The following is a 5714-nucleotide window of genomic DNA, read 5'->3' on the forward strand; positions in this document are numbered from 1 at the left end:
AAGACCAATTGGAAGTCTCTTTGTACAGATCAATATCACTGTTGTGTTCAGATGTCAAGATTGTCGCAAGGGTGTTGGCATCCAGACTAAATAAACATATTGCAAAACTTGTGCACTTGGACCAATCGGGGTTTATCCCCGGTCGGTCCACCTGTACAAACATTAGAAGGGCCTACTTGAATCTTCAGGTACCCACAGAAAATGCAGGATCTAGAGCTATACTGTCTTTGGACACAGCTAAGGCATTCGATAGCCTAGAGTGGGAATACCTCTGGTGGGTGCTAGAGAGGTTTGGATTTGGCCCCGTATTTATGTAACCGATTAATTTTTTATGAGAGAGAGCCCTTGAAGACTGTCTATGCTGATGTTGAGTGACTATCCTGTTATGTTGAGTGACTATCCTATTCATCCTCAAAGTTCATGTTGATAGCTTCTAAGAACATTTTTGGTTCTGGGCTCCAGCACCAGTGCCTAAAGCCCCATTTTTCTGCCCCTGTTTAACAGGGGCGTGTAATTACAATTTTTGCTGTAATATTTTGCAGCAGGGCTCATTCCTACTAGAGTATATGTGAGGGGTTGTAGTATTGTGGCACCAGCACCAGTGCCTAAAGCCCAATTTTTGCAAGAAAAAATTTTGATCCCTCAAAATCTATTTTATTTCTACCTTAAAATTAGACATTTTTTTCACTCATTATCCCCGACTCTAACCTTGGACATGCCCACTCCCTTTGAACACCTATGTGCTGATGGCCCTCACCAACTTAATTTAATATCCTCTATATACCATATCTTACATGAATCCACAAAGGTACTACCTGATATTCACCTATATATGCGCAAATGGAATGTATTATTGGGACGTACTATCCCCAAGAAGCTATGGGCAAAAATATGGGTATCAACTTTTAAGTTTTCCAAATGTGTTGCTCAGAGAGAGACGGCGGTAAAGATTTTGATGTTCTGGTACAGGACCCCAGAGCGTATTCATCATATAGATCCTTCCCTCTCATCTAGGTGTTGGAGGTGTGGTACGGAGACAGGCTCACACTTTCATATTTTCTGGACCTGTTCACTTATACAGGCATTTTGGATAGAAATACAACAAACACTTCAGTCTGTAACAGGCCTACACCTCCCCTTAGATCCTATTCATTACCTACTGGGGCTCCCCTTTCCAGGTATCTCCAAACCAACTAAACGTTTGACCTCATATTCTCCTGGCTGCTAAGAGGGTTATACCAGTGTGTTGGTTGTCTACTACCCCTCCCTCTCACCTGCAGTTTCTACAAGCTGTAGCGGAGATTAGGAGAATGGAATTCCTCCCGGCCAAGGTACATGATTTGGTTTCTCAATTTAATAAAATTTGGGAGCCCTGGGACCAATCGCAATACAGAGACCATGCGAACTGAATGATGTTGGAATAATTAAGGTAGAAAGATTATGCTTTCTTCTACATGTGTATTCTTTCTCCTTTTCTCTGGAAAATGTCCTTGTACTGACCCTTTCATTGTGAGATGCTACTTTTGTTTATACACCCAATGAAGTTGGCCTTTGTCATCTGTTAACTATTAATGTCTTCTATTCATGGTACATTAGAAAGTCCTAATACAGATCCATGGAACCTGTTATTTGTATATCCTAAACATATTTGTACTTACATTTTGTATTTGTTCTTTTTCATTTTTATTATTATTTCCTTTCTTTCTCCTTTTTATTTTTTTTGGATGTACAATTTGTGACATACCTGTTATATCTATAATGTGTTTTTCAAGCTAATAAAAATTAAAATTATAAAAAAAAAGCCCAATTTTTCTGTCCCTGTTTAACAGGGACGTGTAATTACAATTTTTGCTGTAATATTTTGCAGCAGGGCTCGTTCCTGCGCTCAACTAGAGTATCTGTGAGGGGTTGCAGTGTTGTGGCACCACCACCGCCACCTAAGGCCCAATTTTTCTTCCCGTGTTAACTTGGGCACGTAATTACAATTTTTTCTGTAATATTTTGCAGCAGGGCTCGTTCCTGCGCTCAACTGGAGTATCTGTGAGGGGTTGCAGTGTTGTGGCACCACCACCGCCACCTAAGGCCCAATTTTTCTTCCCGTGTTAACTGGGGCACGTAATTACAATTTTTTCTGTAATATTTTGCAGCAGGGCTCGTTCCTACGCTCAACTAGAGTATCTGTGAGGGGTTGCAGGTTGCACCAGTGCCTAAAGCCCAATTTTTCTGCCCGTTTAACAGGGGTGTGTAATTACAATTTTTGCTGTAATATTTTGCAGCAGGGCTCCTTCCTGCGCTCAACCAGAGTATCTGTGAGGGGTTGTAGTGTTGTGGCACCAGCATCAGTGCCTAAAGCCCAATTTTTCTGCCCCTGTGTAACAGGGGCATGTAATTACAATTTTTGCTGTAATATTTTGCAACAGGGCCCGTTCCTGCGCTCAACAAGAGTATCTGTGATGCTTTACAGTGTTGTGTCACCAACACCACCGCCATCAAAGGCCCAATTTTTCTGGCCCTGTTCAACAGGGGCATGTAATTACAATTCTTGATATAATATTTCACAGCAGGGCCCGTTCCAGCGCCCACCAAGAGTAACTGAGGGCTTACAGTTTTGTGGCACCACCACCACCATCACCACCAAAGGCCTAATTTTTCTGCCCCTGTGAGGGCTTACAGTGTTCTGGTACCACCAACACCTAAGGCCCAAATTTCTTCAGAGTATATAGGGCAGGCCGTATAGTATATTATAGTATAGTATATACTTTCAAACATCCAACTTACAAACGACTCCTACTTACAAACGGAGGGAGACAACAGGAAGTGAGAGGAAATCTACCCCTAGGAAGGGAAAGTCTCTCCTGTAAGCTAATATGGGAAAAAGGTGTCTCCACTGATGCTATATCACCAATCCTTGTTTACCCAAATTTGCAAAATCCAATTGTCATTGGGACAGAAAGTGAGGTGAAATTTTCTGAACAGGGGCACAGACCGCAAAAAAATGTTACAGGGGTGATGAAAACCCTTCCCTATGTTTTCCAAAAGGCGTAAAAATAGATTTTTTGGCTGGAGCTACACTTAAAAAATGTACCTGTTCCAAATTACAAAAAGATTCAACTTAAGAACAAACCTACAGTCCCTGTTTGGACCGCCTGTATACTGCTGTTCAGAGTATATAGGGCCTGGGGGCCCCACGTCTTTTCTATTTTTAATTTGGCTGCAGGGTTCCCCTTAATATCCATACAAGACCCAATGGGCCTGGCAATGGGCTGGGGGTTACCTATGCAGTTTTTCTCAATAATTTTGATCCATATTGCCGGAACTCGACATTACATTACAGCCGCAAGCAGTTTTATATTACTTTTATTCCTTTATAAATGTAATTTTGTGCAGGGACTGTTTGCAACACGGGAAACACGCGCCACTTTACAGGAATACTATAGACACCACCCAGGTACAATATTTAAAGGAATATTTCACTTGTATTTTTTCACTTTAAGCTTCATTAAAATCACTGCTCCCAAAAAAAGTCAGTTTTTAAAACTTTCTTTTGCATTGATACATGTCCCCTGGGGCAGGATGTGGGTCCCCAAACCCTTTTTAGGACAATAACTTGCATATTAGCCTTTAAAATTTGCACTTTTGATTTCTCACATTCGTCGAGTCCCATAGACTTTGATGGTATTCCAACGTTTGCGCAAACTTTCAGTCCGTTCGCATGTCCTGAATGTGAACCGAACCGGGCGGTGTTCGGCTCATCCCTACTCAAGAGGGTTGAGGGTGCCAAAGGAGCTTGCCTACATCACCCTGAAAGCTTGTGCAGCACTTTACAACATGAGGGCAAACATTACAGTTACATTACAATTTAGTACAAGAGGAATCAGAGGGCCCTGCTTGTTAGAGCTTATAATCTAAAAAGGAAGAGATCAAGCCCTTTCAGGGTGATATGGCTGTAGGCAATCTCCTTTAGCACCCTCAACCCTCTTGAGAAACGCCAAGATGGTCACCTTGGGAAACAAGAAAAAAAATAGGTCAACTCCAAAAAAAAAAAAAAAAGAAGCCCACCTGGTATCCCCAGGCAGTCTCCCATCCAGGTACTAACCAGGGCCAACTCTGCTTAGCCTCAGAGATCAGACACTTTCAGGGTGATGTGGCCGTAGGAAATCTCCTTCGGCACCTTCAACCCTCTTGAGAAATGCCAGGATGGTCACCTTGGGAAATAAGAACAAAATAGGTCAACTCCAAAAAAAAAAGAAGCCTACGGCACCTGGTATTCCCAGGTGGTCTCCCATCCATGTGCTAAACAAGCCTGACCCTGCTTAGCCTTCGATATCAGAAAAGATCGGGTGCTTTCAGGGTGATGTGGCCATAGGTAACCTCCTTTGGCACCCTCAACCCTCTTGAGAAACGCCAATATGGTCACCTTGTGAAACAAGAAAAAAAATAGGTCAACTCCAAAAAAAAAAAAAAGAAGCCCACCTGGTATCCCCAGGCAGTCTCCCATCCAGGTACTAACTAGGGCCAACTCGGCTTAGCCTCAGAGATCAGACACGTTCAGGGTGATGTGGCCGTAGGAAATCTCCTTCGGCACCTTCAACCCTCTTGAGAAATGCCAGGATGGTCACCTTGGGAAATAAGAAAAAAATAGGTCAACTCCAAAAAAAAAGAAGCCTATGGCACCTGGTATTCCCAGGTGGTCTCCCATCGAGGTACTAAGCAGGCCAGACGCTGCTTAGCCTCCTAGATCAGATAAGAGCGGGTGCTTTCAGGGTAATGTGACTGTAGATAATCTCCTTGGGCATCCTCAACCCTCTTGAGAAACGCCCAGATGGTCACCTTGGGAAACAAGAAAAAAATAGGTCAACTTAAAAAAAAAAAGAAGCCTAAAGCACCTGGTATTCCCAGGCGGTCTCCCATCCATGTACTAAGCAGGCCCGACCCTGCTTAGCCTCCTAGATCAGGCGCTTTCAGGGTGATGTGGCTGTAGATAATCTACTTTGGCATCCTCAACCCTCTTGAGAAACGCCCAGATGGGTACCTTGGGAAACAAAAAAAAAATAGGTCAACTCAAAAAAAAAAAAAAAAAAAAAAAAAAAAAAAAAAAGCCTACGCCAGGTACTAACCAGGCCAGACCCTTAGCCTCCAAGATCAGATGAGATTGGGCGCTTTCAGGGTGATGTGGCCATAGGCAATTGCCTTTGGCACCCTAAACTCTCTTGAGAAACGGCAAGATGTCTCCCATCCAGGTACTAACCAGGCCTGACCCTGCTTATCTTACGAGATCAGGAAGACGTGGCCGTAGGCAATCTGTTTTGGTACCCTCAACCCTCTTGAGAAATGCCAAGATGGTCACCTTGGGAAACAAGAAAAAAAAAAAGGTCAACTCTAAAAAAAAAAAATAAAAGAAGCCTACAGCACCTGGTATTCCCAGGTGGTCTCCCATCCTGGTACTAACCAGGCCCAACCCTGCTTAGCCTCGAAGATCAGACGCTTTCAGGGTGATGTGGCCATAGGCATTCTCCTTTGGCCATCACCATTTTGGATTGAGAAGTGGCGCAGCTGGGTAAAAAAAAAATCTGTAATTTCCCCCGATTTGTCTCTGCGTCTTCTGGATGGCATCTGTAGTTGTGTCCACAGCCCTGGAGCCAGAAAATGGATGAATCTGAAGCCTTGTGTTGATGTAATGTCCTCCGACAGCCCACTGTGGAAAAGAGCTTTGT

At 43.3% G+C, this 5714-nt stretch overlaps 2 pseudogenes; both read right to left on the reverse strand.

The window, feature by feature from the left end:
* Positions 1–4249: 4249 nt before the first annotated feature.
* LOC141135092 (5S ribosomal RNA) lies at positions 4250–4368 on the reverse strand (annotated as a pseudogene).
* A 1032-nt stretch (positions 4369–5400) lies between these two features.
* LOC141135938 (5S ribosomal RNA) lies at positions 5401–5509 on the reverse strand (annotated as a pseudogene).
* Positions 5510–5714: the final 205 nt, after the last annotated feature.

Source organism: Aquarana catesbeiana, linkage group LG03 (genome assembly GCF_042186555.1).
Source record: "Aquarana catesbeiana isolate 2022-GZ linkage group LG03, ASM4218655v1, whole genome shotgun sequence".
Taxonomy (NCBI): domain Eukaryota; kingdom Metazoa; phylum Chordata; class Amphibia; order Anura; family Ranidae; genus Aquarana; species Aquarana catesbeiana.